Source organism: Plectrocnemia conspersa, unplaced genomic scaffold (assembly GCF_051122295.1).
Source record: "Plectrocnemia conspersa isolate PC_06_02 unplaced genomic scaffold, ASM5112229v1 ptg000011l, whole genome shotgun sequence".
Taxonomy (NCBI): Eukaryota; Metazoa; Arthropoda; class Insecta; order Trichoptera; family Polycentropodidae; genus Plectrocnemia; species Plectrocnemia conspersa.
In genome coordinates, this window is record NW_028277175.1 from 14495111 (window position 1) to 14511514 (window position 16404).

Here is a 16404-nt window from a genome sequence, read left to right on the forward strand (position 1 = left end):
GTAGAATCTCAAGTTCAAGGACACCTTTATTAAATTAATAAAACAATAATTTAGTGATCACTGGGAGAAAGTTTGAACGGTTCCCGTATTCAATTATAGACAATAAGACCAAAAAAAATTTATCTCAAGAAAAAAAACTATAAATCAATGACCAACTGGAAGGCGAAAAATTACATGGTTTAAAAAAGTTTTTTTAGAAGATTTAAAGAAGAATAATAATAATTGATCTATAAATAGTACAATAATTTGCTCGCTTGGCATCGAGCATTTGGTCAGCAACAAACGCCACATAGTTATTTTTAAGAAACGAAGACAAAAAAAAACTCGCTACTAAATAATCACTGCCTCGAAGCTAATATAATATAAATATACTGTTTCCAAAATATATAGTGTCATGATCACATGCGATGACGAACATACAGCTCTCTCTACCGTAACACTACGGTGCTTACGATCTGCGTAAAGTTGATGCCACAAGAAGAAGAAGAGTGCTGCCGAAGAGAGAGAAGTACATTGCGCAAGCGGAAGTCTAATTGATTCAAATGAAATAGACACGCTGCTCAGTTGTAGTGTCAGTGCACTTTCGCCGCGGTCGTTATGCTGCACACACATAGCTCGAAAACGGCGAACCGACCTCGATAAATATTCGATCGGAACCGTTTCGTAACGGGAACTGGGTCACGCCTCAATGAATAACCAAATGACCCGCTATGAGAAGCAAGAAATCCCGGAATTGACTTGGGCTCGGAATAACTCGTCTTCGAATTTAAATTGCAACATGATTCGATTTGGGTCGGAGGCCGAAAAATCGTAAATGGATTTGTACTTAGAACGAAACCCTTGTCACCAAACGAGGCAAATCTTATATATAATTGTTCTAATCCGCTTCCGCCGTCGCTTCCGGACGCGCATAACTTTAAACGAAACATTCTCCGTTCAATTATCTACTCTGTAAATCGTATCGCTTTGTATTAACAGTGTGTAACAATACACGTAAACAAAGGAAATATATTTAATTATAATAATAAATAATATTAAAAATTAAAATTGAATTTGTTCCGATTGATTTTCGAGCCGCCGGCAATGCGTTCTGTTGTTTCGACCAATCAAAAATAAGCATTCAAATATTCAAATAGCGTCGACCAATGAAAAATAAGCATTCAAATTCAAATAGATAGTACCTTGACAACACTTTTAAATAATTATTATTTAATAATAAAATTTTGCTACGCGACAATAATTTTCATTAATTCGTCATTTGACTGAATAAAAATGAAATATATACATAATGTGTTGAGGATTAGAAGAATACATTGATTAAACTAGATAAACAATCATAAAATAATCTTCGTAATGAAATTTTCAAATTTTGAATTCCCGGCGACGGGCTCCGAGGCCTAAAAGTGAGTTTTTGCTTTTATAAATAATCGGATTGCAAATTAACTAGGTGTGTTATATAACTATGAAAATTAAATATATACATAATGTGTTTAGGATAAGAAGAATACATTGATTAAATTAGATAAACAATCATAAAACAATCTTTGTAATGAAATCTTCAAATTTTGAAATCCCGTCGCCGGGCTCCGAGGCCGAAAAGTGAGTTTTTATAATAATATCACATAAACATTATCATTGCTTTCCGATTTTATACACATATACGTTAGATTTTAAGAATTTTAAATTAACCAGTTATGTTTTAAACATGAACGTGTAATATATCCTTAGTATGTGAGGATTGAAAATTAATGTCGATCAAATCGGCGCTGTCGGACAGCTTATAAATGTGTAGTTTCTTGGATGTTATCTAATAAACGACATTTTACAATGATTATAAATATGTGATTGCATACCTGGAATAATCGATAGCCAAAATATCTAAGAGTGGGTTATTTTTAATTCCGATGTGGCAAAATATGTTCAATTTTTGTTCTGTGCCATCATTCCTCTTTCGGAATAGCCAAATTCAAGATATTCAGTTACATCAAACTTATGTAGTATGTTCTTTATAAAAAGATAATACTTGCTGACAGTGAATTCAGCATGAGAAGATTCACTTTGTTTATATATACCAATTCTACGTTATAGCCATATGGGTCATCAAATTGTTCCATCATTGCTTCTGAAAAGTAATTAAAAAACAATTAGAGTAAGCATTGAACACATTATTACTACTAATGTAATCCATAAATTAAATTTGAACGACAACCGAAGAACAAAATTAACGGAAATTATTGTAAAGGATTAAACACCTAGATTGACATATCTACATCTTCTTCAAAATAGTCGCAATATGTCATACATTAATTGTTTGCCATACGTAAATGTTATTAGATCTCTCATTGATTCTGAAAATTGACTGTAAACGATACTATATATTGGGTAAAAAGTAACTTTTTGTTTACACTAATGTGAGATTTTTCATTATTACTACCATTGTAATATGTGTAATTAACTTTGGCATGTATATCTTCAATTGCCAAATCACTGCTGTTTGTCTTTTAATATTAGATCCTAGAAAGTCAATAGTAATTTTGTTAGAATAACCGTGATATAGTATTTATATAACCAAACACTTACTGGCACACTCATAATTTTTAGTTTCGATATAGTCTATAATTCCAATGGTAAATCACTTTGAATCATCTTCAATTGTAACTTTGCTGTGATTATAACATATTTCACTGTTTATTTAATCGCACTGAGCTGTATCCCGGCGCGCGCTTGACAGATGACAGGGAACTGTCACATATAAGAAATTTCGGGGAATACCAGTAACTGTATTTCCCCGGCGCGTTTGATAACGAACTACGAAATTGATTTTATCGATTTAAATTGTAAAACACTTATCAATATATGTATAAAAATCATCAAATTCTAAAAAAAATATTTTTTTAAATATATTTAGTTTATACGGTATTTAAAATATAATATAAAGAATGTGAATTTTTTATTAGCTTCTCTTAACAGAAAAAAATGTGTACTTAAATTTTGGCGAACGTTGCCAATTTAAAATAATAGTTTTTATAGAATTTTTAAAATTTCGCTTGAAAAAATATTTTCAACAAAAAGAGGCAAAGTTTCAAAATAAGTACTATTCATTACCAACCAACTACTAAACACATAGTGTTGCAAAAATCCCTCTTACTGACGCATTCGAAAGTAAACTACACAAAATTGTATAACACTAATTTAAATACTTTTTAAATTATAAAGTTTTAGAATAAAATTTCAAGATTTATTCAAAATATTTTTTATTTTATTATAGATTTTAAATATTAATAATTTATTATAGATTTTAAATATCATTAGTTTATTATTAATTTTAAATACAGTGAAAACTTTTTACACTCATTAATTATTAAAATATATAATGCTGCGCAGAAAAACATTTACTTTAAAAAAGATGTAAATCAAAATATTTTTTAATCAAAAAAGACAAAGGTTTCAAAATTATTAATATTTTTAAAACGCACTTTTGGTCTAAAGTAACAGATTAGGTGCTTGATATCTTTAGTTTATTGTTTCTTTCTCATTAGTAAATGTAATTAAAAACTGACTTTTATATTTACACATAAAACATAGAAATATTTTTTTTAAATTATAAAGTAACTTATGATGTCACCAAAAAACTTTTTTATTACGAAAATTTAAATTTATGATATAATTGTGTTATGCAGCGTTAAAACTGGCACTCAAACACATAAAATACCCTAAAACACAATCAATGACTTATAATCACTCACATTGCACTAACTATATATGATCGATTGTGTTGTAGCGTTAGTAAGGTGTAACAAAATATTTTTTCATATCAGTAATATTTTTGAGCGGATGTGTAACCGATGCTATTTATTATTATTATTATTTATTAAACTGTAAACCTACTTTTAAATGATACAAAATGTTACGTTTTAATATTATTTTTTATGTTGAAAACATTTTGATATTTTTTGTTTTAATAATATTTAGTAAAGTTACAAACCTATTTTAAAAAATATTACAACGAAATCTCTTTGTAACGAATACCGAAATAACAAAATTCCCAGTATAACGAATCTTTAATTTGTCCCCGAAAAACTTGCATACAAAATGTTTTCATTATAACGAAGACTGATCTCAGTATAACGAAATATTTTGATCCGAATTTAAGAATGACGTTGCAACTTTACACAATATTTCTCCAAATTCAGTTCGTTCTTGACGTGGTGTGTGACAGATGTGTTCAAAAGCGACATTACAGGTGTTTCGCTGACCCTCAAACTTTTTTTATAAAACATTTTTTTCACAAATTTTATTGTTTCATACGGTATCCTTAAAAATGGGCAAAAAACTATTTGTCAACCTTATAAGAGGTTATTTCGATGTTGTAGTAATGTGATAATTAAAAATAAAATATATCATCTTCCTTACGTTCAATATAACGAATTTTCAGTATACCAAAATTTATTCATTGGTTCCGTGAGCTTCGATGTATTGAAATTTCATAGTACAATTTTTAATTTATTATTATGTAGCCAAGTTTTAAACCTATTCATAAATGATATACAATATTTAGATTTATCATTAAATATCTAAGTTTCAATATAACGATAAAATCTAACGTTGTAAATCTAATAAATTTTATAAAATGTTTTCTTCTGGAAATATTTAGTCAAGTTGTATACCTATTTTCAAATGAATTGAAAATGTTAAGTACTTTTTTATAGATTGAACTATTTTGTCTATCATTGAAATTCCTAAATAGTAATGTCCAATTTGAACCATTAAATTATAAAAAATATTTTAAAAAATCAGAACGAAGCAAAAATTATATTTAAAACCCAAAAAGTTGAGGGTCCGGTATTCGCACACTCGCTAGCTATCGGTACCTCACGATAGTGAGGTACCGATAGCTAGTCACATAAATAATTGGCTTTATGTTTTATTTGACCCTCTGAAGTGAACAATTTGTGTATTTGTGTATATGTATTACAGTTAAAAAACTAAACACATTATGAATGGTAACAAATTAAATGGTTATGCCTGCACTACACTCTCTGGAAGTTGTCCGAACCAGTTACAACTGAAGTCGGCCGAGACCTACGACTTCGAGTAAGCGACAACACTGTCGCAAATTTCATATGCCGTTCGGACGGCGGCTGCTGTCACGTACAGCTGGCAAATTTGCGCGCGATCGAAAAATGTGCCAAATAATCGCAATTTTTAAATTGTCCTATTATTAAAATCACGCTACTGATAATTATAAAAGTTTGTGTGGGCACTCACCAATACAATATCAGTGAAAACTTTTCGGTTATAAATATTCAATTTACGCAAAATCTTTGTCGCCTTTTGCAAAAGCCATAAGGCATAAAAATTATACTTTAGAATAGAAACACCACATCTGTGACTATCCTAGAATTGTCGCCATCGATTCTAAATAAGAATTCGTTATGGTGTGACATTTATATAAACCGATCTAGGAAAATACAAAAGATATTCGAAACGATTTTTTTTAACAAAATCAAGTACCACTAATTATTTTTTAATTATTTAATTTTATATGAAAAAAAATATAATAACGATATCTGTTAGAAGAATATACAATCAAAAATATAATTAATCCCTTTTGGTGCCCTAAAATAGTCAAAGATGTCAGTAAGAGTCTGTTGAAGTCCCCGATAAGCATGTGCTATTATAACTTGACCACGCGACCACGATGCAGCGCTCGTCATGCGTGTTAACCATAGGACGCCTACGCGCATACTGAAATTGAACCGAGTTACTCGTTCTATCTCATAATCATATTATTCAGGGACAGAATAAATATCAAATGGTTATAATCATGTGAATTAAAAAAAATTATAACAGTTTAAAAATTAATTATTCAAGAAATATCTCGCTCGCATTTCAACTGTTGAACAGGTTAAATCACGTTGATCAGAACATTGAACCATGAATAACTCAACGAATCTGCAACGAAGCAAATTAATTGTATGTAGAACGCGAAGGTATTCAAAGCGACGAACGAAACGGGAATAACGACAGAGCGGCAGCGGAGAGCACGCTTGCAAAATTGGCCATAAAATACCTTGATAATGACAATGTACAGGTTGATCCAATTCGATTTTCTTATGTTGGCAGCACCAGATAGCTGTCAATAATCACGCGTGCTTAAAGTGACAGTGTTAGTTTGCAACAAAACATTTACAAAATGGATCGCTTAACCGCCGCTCAAATATTGTTTAATTGCTCTACAAAAATATCAATTCTGTATAGAAATTTACGGGAAGATTATTGTCAAATTTGAAGAGATTTTTGTGCATCATCGTGGCGTCCGTTTAGCCAAAAATATTGTTACGATAAGACCCGGAATTGTCGATTTATGGCTCCCTTTGGCGCATTTTGCACTAGGACTTGCACCTACACCCGTATAAAATTCAGATAACACAAGAACTAGAGCCCAGAATGGGTGTTAGAGCTGCTGATTTTTCAAAGAAGACCTTCTTCTCGATGAGGCACATTTTATGTTAATAAGCAAAATTGCCGCATTTGGGGCAAGGAAAATCAGTCTAAAATAAGTCTGTTTGGTGCACATTGTGGTCAGGTGCGTCATTGGGTTTACTTTTTTTAACACAAACATTCAATGCTGAGCGATATAGGTGCATGATAACCGATTATTTTTGGCATAAAATCAAAGATATTGATATGGAAGACATGTAGTTCCAACAAGTTGGCGCAACTTGCCACACATCGGGTGCAATGTTTTGCACCCGATGTGTGGCAAGAAAACAAACAAAGTATTATTTCTACGGTAGCTCGGAAAATCACATTTAATTGCTCTCAAATATAACACTTAAGATGCAATATACTATGTATAAGGAACATTTTGTCATTCCAAGTCCATATTATAATGCGCTAAATAGCTATGAATCGCCGCTATTTTTTCGCAAGATTATAATAAGGATTATAATAAGTAAAACATATATAAGCATAACAATGTAGATATATGTTTTACTTATTTTATTTTACAATGTTCGCAGAAGATATTTTTATGTTATAAAAATAAAGTGAAAGGGGCGATAAGATAATTATGTTCAGAACAACAAATATTGCCCTTTGTACTTACATGTACCGGTACATATCCCGCGGCAACCGACTATAATACGAGTTGAGCACAACGACACTGTACACTGACTTAAAAATAAACAATTGTATGTCAAAAAAAAACATATCGAATTACGAGGCAATGCTGCTAACATGGGTAATGTTACACGCTTTGCTGACTTCACTGATATGAGTTATATGACACGTATCGTTCATATGTCGAAAAAATAGTGAATAGAATTTAAGAGCAGAAATATTTAGGTCATTATAAATGTAGAAAGCAAATGCCAAGATACATGCGTATGTTGCAGAAGCGCGCATCCACATTATAAAAAATGTTATGTTTACAAATAAAATGCGACAAAAAAAGTGTTAATATTGACATGGTTCTAAGCATAGTAAAGACGTTAACTTCATACAATTTCAAATGATTCATATCGCACTACAAATTACTACACTGACACTATTTTCCAACAAACCAAAAAATGTTATAATAGTAAATATATTTTACATTTATAACGACTGCCATGTCAAAACACAGATAACGTTTTCTTACGTAAATTGATTCGTTATTTTTACACACTCGAGTCGGTGAATCATCGAATGAAAAGTACACTCATCGCCATTTCTACGAACGTTTAAATTTTACGTTGTACAAAAAAAACATTGGATGTTCTGTTCTTGTTTACAAAAATAGATATGACAAATATAAGATTTTGGCAAATGTGTCACGTACTTTTTATTTTATTAGGGGGAAACGTGTACATAAACACATGTGACGGCTGATCTTTCATTTTTAAGAGTATAAATAAATAAAACGTATTATATAACGTTATATCACGAGAGCGAGCGAAATCTTTCACGCTCCATCGCTCTGATAAAGCGGCGACCCAATTTTCGTAAAAAGGCAATAAATAACGCAGAGACGATTCTTATGTACAAGAATTTGCACGGAGGGCCTCGCTCGATTTATAGAGAATTTGAGACGAAAAATCACAAAGAACTAAAAGTGTTTTCCGTTCGTCCGAAGCGAAACCAAAGCGAAAGTATTGCCGGAAAAGATTCCACTCGAAGCGATTTTAGGTAGAATTACGTAAAAATTCGATTAACAAATGTTTAAAGTTTAACTTGAAATTTAGCTGATTCCGAATGAAATCAAGTATATTAAATCCTTGGCATACAATTCCACGAATCGCAACTCAAGAATTTCCTAATTGTAGGCAAAGTAATAAAAAAAATATAATTAAACGATAAGTCAATGGCTAACACTTGAAATACCTGGGTTCGAATCCCACATAAACTCTTAATGTTTTTTTTTTATTTCTTATTATCTGGAAGATCAGAATTAATGACTTTCATAATTATAATTGCAATCGATTATAAAATATTGATATGTAACATTCCACGCTGATTTTAATTAATCAAATTTGAAATCGATAAGAAGCAAAATCATGAAATATTATATTCAATAACCGCTTAAATGATAAGATCATGCTTACAATCAAGTTTCCTGCATGACCTTGTTCGTCTGCATTTGTGTTCATAAAAAATAACTCTGTATGTTTGGTTGTATGCGATATTTTTAGCACATACACGCAGTGACGTCATACAAAACACAAAGAGTCCATTCAACGCTCAAAAATGGATTATTAGAGTCGTTGCCCCAATATATAAAATCAATGAACTTAAAAGCATTGACACGCAATACATATTGGTTTGACGTTAACACTGGCAATTTCAAGCTCTTTATTCTCTATATTCTAAAGCAGAATAATTTACACCACAAACGTTAGTCGGCAAGAAAAATGAGCTATTAATCCATTTTTAAATGTCAACAAGATATATTATACATAAAAAAAAACTTTATGAAATAAAAATAACCCTTTATTTGATTACATAAGCTTTGAAAAATCCAAGTCACGATTTTAAATTAATAAAATCTGTAAATATTTACGCAGCTAAAAGAATATATTTTTAATACGCAATAAGTAAGCTACAAAACAACACAACAAAAATACAATAAAATTTTCCAAAAATAGAAATCAAGAATAAAACTAAATTTTTAATATACAAGTAAAATAAATTTAAAAAATATAAAAACATTTGAAAAAAATAACTTTCGTAAAATAAATATTGCGATTTTTATTTGACTGCGCAGCGAGAAATTGTTTGCTGTTTTACAAAAATAATTCGAGCTAAGATCTATTCCGAGCCACGCTGCAAACATCGTGGTTTCAGTTATTGCCACAAAAAATGATAAATCATATTTGCGATAACTATTAAGGAAGCGGTCAAATTGATATATATGATTTACTTAAATTATTCTTGAAGTATAGTTTTATTTATATTAACATATAGTATATAACTAAATAAATAATTAATAAAACATATTTTTTTAAATTTAATTTTTATAGCAAATAATACCAACAAATTAACAAAAAATATGTTACATAAATGTTTATAAAAAAATATTGAGAGCTTCTGAATTGATCTCAAAAAAATCCATAAAAGCCGAAAAATATATATAATATATGTAAAATAAATCAACAAAATTTAATATCAGAAAAGTGTTAAAATAAATTATTTAAACACACTAATACAAAAAAGTAGTAAAATAAATTAAAGTAATTACACGTTACGATTAAAAATACAACATAAATAATACGTAAAATTACCTCACTGCCAGGTGTTCACTAACAAATTAATAAATGAGTTTAAATTAACGCACTACTCAACGGGTTAACAGTCTGGTGACAATTATATTATTCAAGGTCAGAATAAATAACAAATAATTAAAATAAAAATAGCATACGGTTAGAACAAAAATATATGACTATCATGTGAATTATAAAAAAAATATTATAACATTTATAAATATCAGTGGGCAAAAAAATTATTTATTTTAGAAATATATTAAAACATATCTCGCTCGCACCTAAACTGTTTAGACAGGTTAAGTGCGGGCGAACATCAGAATATTGAATACCCGTGAATAACTATTTAATTGTATGTAGGGCGACAAACGAAGCGGGAAGAACAACAGAGCGGCAAGCATATAATATAAAAACTGGCTATCCTTTATGAATACTGATCAATAAACATTAATAAATACTGAGTAAAAAAATAATTCAGACCATCTGTCAAAATAATTCTTAAATTCCGACCGATTAATATAACTTCTAACCATCTAATATTTGTTTTGGCCGCTTATATTTAACCCATGTATTCTAACCTTTTAATATAAATTCTGACCTTGAAAATACGAGTCATCTTTAAATGCTATGTCAATACTAAAGTGTTAATTATTTTTAAAAAATACATAAATCGAGTAATTATATCATTGTAGTGAAAAGTGTTTTTTAATTTTATTTTACACTTTTTTGGACTGCGCATTAAGAAATTTAATGTTATTTATATTTACACAAACAGTATTGTTACGAAATAGAAAAATATACAATTATTCCACGGAGACGGTTTATTTCTTAGAAAGGAAGTTTATATTTAACTTCGGTTCGAATTAAAACTTCTAAATGGATTATGTATATTTTTAGTCCATTCATAAACTTAAAAAATTCTCACTTAAAAAAACCAACGGCCCACGTCCTATTTAAATGTATCTTTGATGAGCTTTAATTTTAAATTTATTTTACCCACAACTACAATTATAAGGCTATATATAAACATTTTTATTTTTCCAAAAACTTTTGAGCCACCAGAAATAAAACGTACCTTCGACATCTATCCAGATATATTTATAGACGAATCCAATTCCGAACTGTACAGCGCACACGAGCGCTTTATTACATCACAACTCACAACACTAAACAAAACGGCACAGATAAGCACTGTATAATATGGGCCAGGGTCGCGCAGACCCCCGGACACCTGAACAGCTGTTTCGCGTCACCCGCGACACTTGCAAAAACACTGGAAATTAATCCCGAGATTTATTTATTTATTCGACACAGTCGCGATTAATTTAATTCGCACGAATCGAGGGTAATACGCTGCTGCGCGGACTCGAAGAGTGAGAAGCGCGCGCCTTCCGCGGCGTTCCTTTTCCGAATGAGGCGAGAGAGCGAGAGCGAGAGAGTGGGGGGCGACCGACGCAAGAGTGGGGGCGTCAGAGTCGACGGCAAACCGGCAAAGTTTAGTTGGTCATGCCTTGACCCACTTTGCCGATGGCGCGCGTTGAGCAGCCGACGATTTTCGATCCGATTGATGACACACTGGGATGACGATCGAAATTGGAGGAACGGGACATTCCGAAGAAATTTGTTTAATTTAAAAATTACCGTAAAATCTTCGGATAACGCATTATTTCTCACACTAAATAAGCACACCAAGAAAAATGAAAACTAAATGCAAATCATCAGGAGAAAACGGTCGGGACCACCCCCAGAAGGTAGAATGTGCATAGCAGGCGTCCGAATTATGTGTCCAGTGACAGCTATAGACTATTTTTGAATTTAGGGGCGGTGCTTCGCGTTTTCTTACACATGACCTTCGAGCCAGTGCGATAATGCGGGGTGTTACAGACTATGTTATTAATATATTATTAATATGGGTCTGTATCACCCCAAATTATCGCATTGGACCGAGGGTCAAGTGCAGGAAAATGCTAAACACCACACTTAAACTCAAAAATAGTAGAGGCGGCCATTTAATTAATATTATGGCCTATTTGATCGAATCAGAATGCACTTTGTCAATAGAATCAGAACAAAGGATACAATAAAGAGTGTATATAGACTGAATTCGCTTTCAACAGCATCTTCCTTTTCTACTTCTTCGCTTACGAGTTGGAACAAACGAAAGTTTTTCTGAACTATTTATTACCAAGGGCAGCTACGCCGAGTATCGACCGAACGAATAAATTCGAGAAAATTCGATTTCACTTTGACTTCTGGTTCACCAGATTTAACGCCCCCTAACTTATTTTTGTATGGCTACTTGAAAGGGCTGGTGTATGTCAACAAACGTTAAAAAATTCAAGTTGAAAGCAAAGGAATGGAAGAAATTTAAATGATGTAATATTTCATATTATATATTCTAAGCAATATTTTTTTCTGAACGTCGTTCAGCCTTTTCTAAGGTGTGGTACACATAACTCAAATCAAAAATGAGAAAACTTCAACTTAAAGTTAAGCTTTAGTTTTTAACTATATAGTTTGTTGTTAGTCTTACATAACTTTAAGTCAAACGAGAAGACACATACATATGTTTTAATGTATTTACATACATCATTATATATTCCTGCATATGTGAATTGAGCCTAATAATAAAAATAATCGAGGTATTCTAATGGAAAGATTGCTTAAAATTATAGAATTAATGTATTATGTATCAAAGCTTTTCAAAGTATTTTTAAATGTTTTTTCAATTTTTTGGAAAAGAACCTGGGTAAAAAAAAATCTAGAAACGAAAATTGAGTTAAAATTTGTATGTTAGTATATCTTTGTGGCAAAAATTGAGGACAATAATATTAACCAGAGCAACTGTAATGTGTTATATTAATAAATAAAACATTATAATTAATCTACTTACATTGAAAATTCAAACAAGATTGATATTTCCTCACCTGAAAATAAAAGCAAAGTGTTAACTTACAACACAACAATCTATAATTAAATACTATAACTACTAAAACGTTATAAAAATATTAATAATATTATTTTATATAGTGTAAAGCTCAATTTCTTTTTCATGGTTCAACTGAAAATCAAAACTACACTATATCTATAAAAAAATAGTAGTATAATATAACATAATCTAGTATCCAATAAAATTGTAGATTAGATAACATATGTAACTTTATATTATATAGATTATTATACCAGTGGTATTCATAATGAGTTTTCCTGATTATGTTATACAAAACATTTTTGTTGCAAAGATGCTTCAAGCAGTAAAAGACGGAGCTCTCGTATTCTGATGTTCTACGAAACGAATTATATATTCTTTAGCTCCCTATGATTCATTAATCTTTATTGAAAAGTAGAATTGAAATAAATTGCAAGCGTCCATCTACTGAAATTATCTCAGCATGGTATCTTTTAAAGAAGTTAGCTTATTAGCATCGCGGGTGGAAAACATGCCATTTGTGTATACTATATTATAAATAATACAGACCAATCAAAAATATGACCTAAATAAACATATATTTTAAAGTAGTTCCTAAGCATGTAAATATATACATATTGACGTTAAGGATCCGCGCTACAAAATACAAAGCTTTTTGTAGATTGAAATTAATTGTAGACTACCTATTTTCAATCAATATAAAAAGGGCTCGTATTTTTATATTTCACTCAAATAAACCCCCCCTACTTGTACGTGCTATTTGGGTGCGTGTAATTAGGAGAATAGAAAATACTCATACATTTTTTTGTAATACGTACGTAAGAATCATGTGCGTATGGTGAGATATCCTCCCTTTGGATCGCTCACAATTTACCGTGTTATTGGGGGGTCTACTGTACATTGAAACACCATAAATGTGGAACGTCAGCCTTCATATAGAAACGGTTTTTGATCAGCCAATGAAAATTCCTTGGCTGATTAAAATCAGAATCTAATTGGAAATAAAAGCATAATTTTGAATACATTTTGAAATCAAACGAACTTTTATTGTATCCCTACCATACCCAATACAAAAGATTTTGGTTGCCGCTGTCTGGTTATTACCTTAAGAAAGTTCAGTAGGCAAACATAATTATCCTTTATTTTTAGACATAGTAAAACATAAAGTGCTCTTTTATTCACTGGCAATTCTTGTGTGCTTTATAAAATATTATATCATATAAATTTGATCGTACTAGTGTAACCTTAATTTTATATAACAAGAAATCAGACAATGCCATACATACGTATATATAATTAATTAGCTCAAATTAGGCGAGACAATATATGTTTCGAATTTTCTGAAAATTTTGGCCCAATGCCAAAATGTCGGGCTTTTTGAGACATTGTCTCACTTAAAAAGAAAGCCACCTCTCAGTTCATATTATAAACTCGTTATTATATTTTATATTTGATAGGATTGACAATTCGGTTATATACATATATATATATATATATATATATATATATATATATATATATATATATATATATATATATATATATATATATATATATATATATATATATATATATATATATATATATATATATATATATATATATATATATATATATATATATATATATATATATATATATATATATATATATATATATATATATACACACACACATATATGTATATCTTTATTGATAATAATGCATATTCTTATTATTGCATCTTATAAAATAAAGGCTCACTCTATACAATATATTTATTTATTTATTGATATTATTAACTACATATTATTTTTAAAAGTATATTTATTAACGTTAAAATAATACTGAATAAAATGTTTTGGAAGTATGCCACAGATGTGGATATATTTAGATTTTTTAAACAACTGTTCGTTACGTGTTATTTAATGGGAATTGTTATTTACGATTGTAGTGTATTTTTAAAAATAACTTTTAATCGAGCAATAAAGTTCATAATTATAATAAAAGCAATCAGAGCAGGTATAAAAACCATCTAAATATAAGCATTTATAAATAAGCTCTACGCGTAAAACGAAAGCAATGACTGTGATAAGAGATAAGGAAAAAACTCTCCGAAAAAAATACGTTTACCAGCAATAAATACGTTCGTGTTGAAGTAAATTAGTAATCGTTCAACAATGATGAATGACCAATCTGAATTACATCATAATCGTTACATTAGTCAACAATTGAATACAACGTAAAGCTTCCAATTACTAAAGGTTAATGAACTTATATTGTATTATGATTAGAAGTAATAATATGACTTGTCGTATATTTCAAATAGATATTAGATTTCAATATAAGTCAGTAATATCAAAAGTGTTTAATCTACCGACTAAAGATTAGAAACCAAGAAAAGAACATTTTTACATTTCGAAACATAGCTAAGTTATATTTTCACTGGCGTTTCAGTAAAACATATCCGAATACATTTTCACTGGTAGATATGTATTTCTACTAGCTAAAATATAATTAACACTAGTGAAATTCTATGCTGCTCTAAAATGTCTATGAAATTCAGTTTGGAACGTTTAATTTTTGAACTTTCATTAGGTTATTTTTTAGTTTGGTTTAATTTATTATAATCATTTTAATATTTTGTCGAACGATGTGACGTCACAATTCTGTGAATCTCTTATCGTGTGGAAATAGGCGTATCAGATCATCCGTTTGTGAACAAATGCAGCTTTACTGATACTTGTAATCAATTATTTAATATATTTCAACTGTATGAGTTAATGAAATTATACTTACAATAGTGAAAATATAATTTCACTGATAATACATATTCAATGTAACATACACAAATTTGCAAATTGATCTTTGATTTTATAATTGATTCTTTATATTTATTAATTTATGATGGGGATTATGAGTGAAATGGTATGGAATCAAAATGATTTATTATTTTATGTTTTTATATATTTGTTCATTCTAAAAGTATAGCTAAATCATTATTTAGAGTATGTACTAAGACGATATTTAGACAATGTGTTAAATTTATTCAAAAATGAGCTATTTCATTATTTTGTGAAGAAACCTAAATAGTATGTATTATCATATTTTTTGTAAAATAAAATTGAATGTCCTACCTAATTTTTCCACAGATTTTCAATAGTAAAACACATGCTAAAAAACATGTATGGCAAGAACATCTTGAACTCATTTTTGCTGTGAATATTTGGCTTTCATCAATGAGCACATTAAAAATATATTTTTCGGCAAAAAATATTACTGAATATGTCCTTGCGTCTTTATAATATAAATAATAAATTTTCATGACATTTTTTGATGCTTCGACTGATAAAAGTCCACTCAATGTCGCGTCCACAGCTCACAATCATACACATACGAACGGTTTTAAGTAAACTTGATTCGTCATGTTATTTTGCTTCCCACTTGATTCAGCTTTACCTCAATAGGTAAATAATGATTGACAACATTGAATGCAAAAAATACTTCAGAATGAGGTAAAAAGCATCAATAATTTCCACGGTATCACAAACCAGTATCGGTGGTATTCGATAATGAAGTACGAATCTCTATTTGCGATAAAAAAACTTCACACGTGTGTGTGTGTCGGACAGGAAAGGAGGAATCAAACTTGCAAAAGCCGTCAAGGTCTTTAAATGGCGATGATGCAATCAACGTCCAACACCATGATGATGATTATCATCATCATTGTTGAGACCCACTGCTTATATTTTG

The 16404-nt window shown here is 30.0% G+C and overlaps 1 protein-coding gene across 5 annotated transcripts in view; it reads right to left on the reverse strand.

The window, feature by feature from the left end:
- LOC148229611 (uncharacterized) overlaps positions 1–16404 on the reverse strand; it is a 160673-nt gene that overhangs the window by 49202 nt on the left and 95067 nt on the right. The window contains exon 3 of one of the 5 annotated variants that reach the window (XM_088198607.1): positions 12637–12670. The exons of 3 other annotated variants lie outside the window; for them this stretch is intronic. The gene's annotated coding sequence lies outside the window, so the exon portion shown is untranslated. Of the gene's footprint in view, positions 1–10818; positions 11157–12636; positions 12671–16404 lie in introns of those variants that run through there. One more of the 5 variants, XM_088198606.1, reaches the window with a different exon arrangement.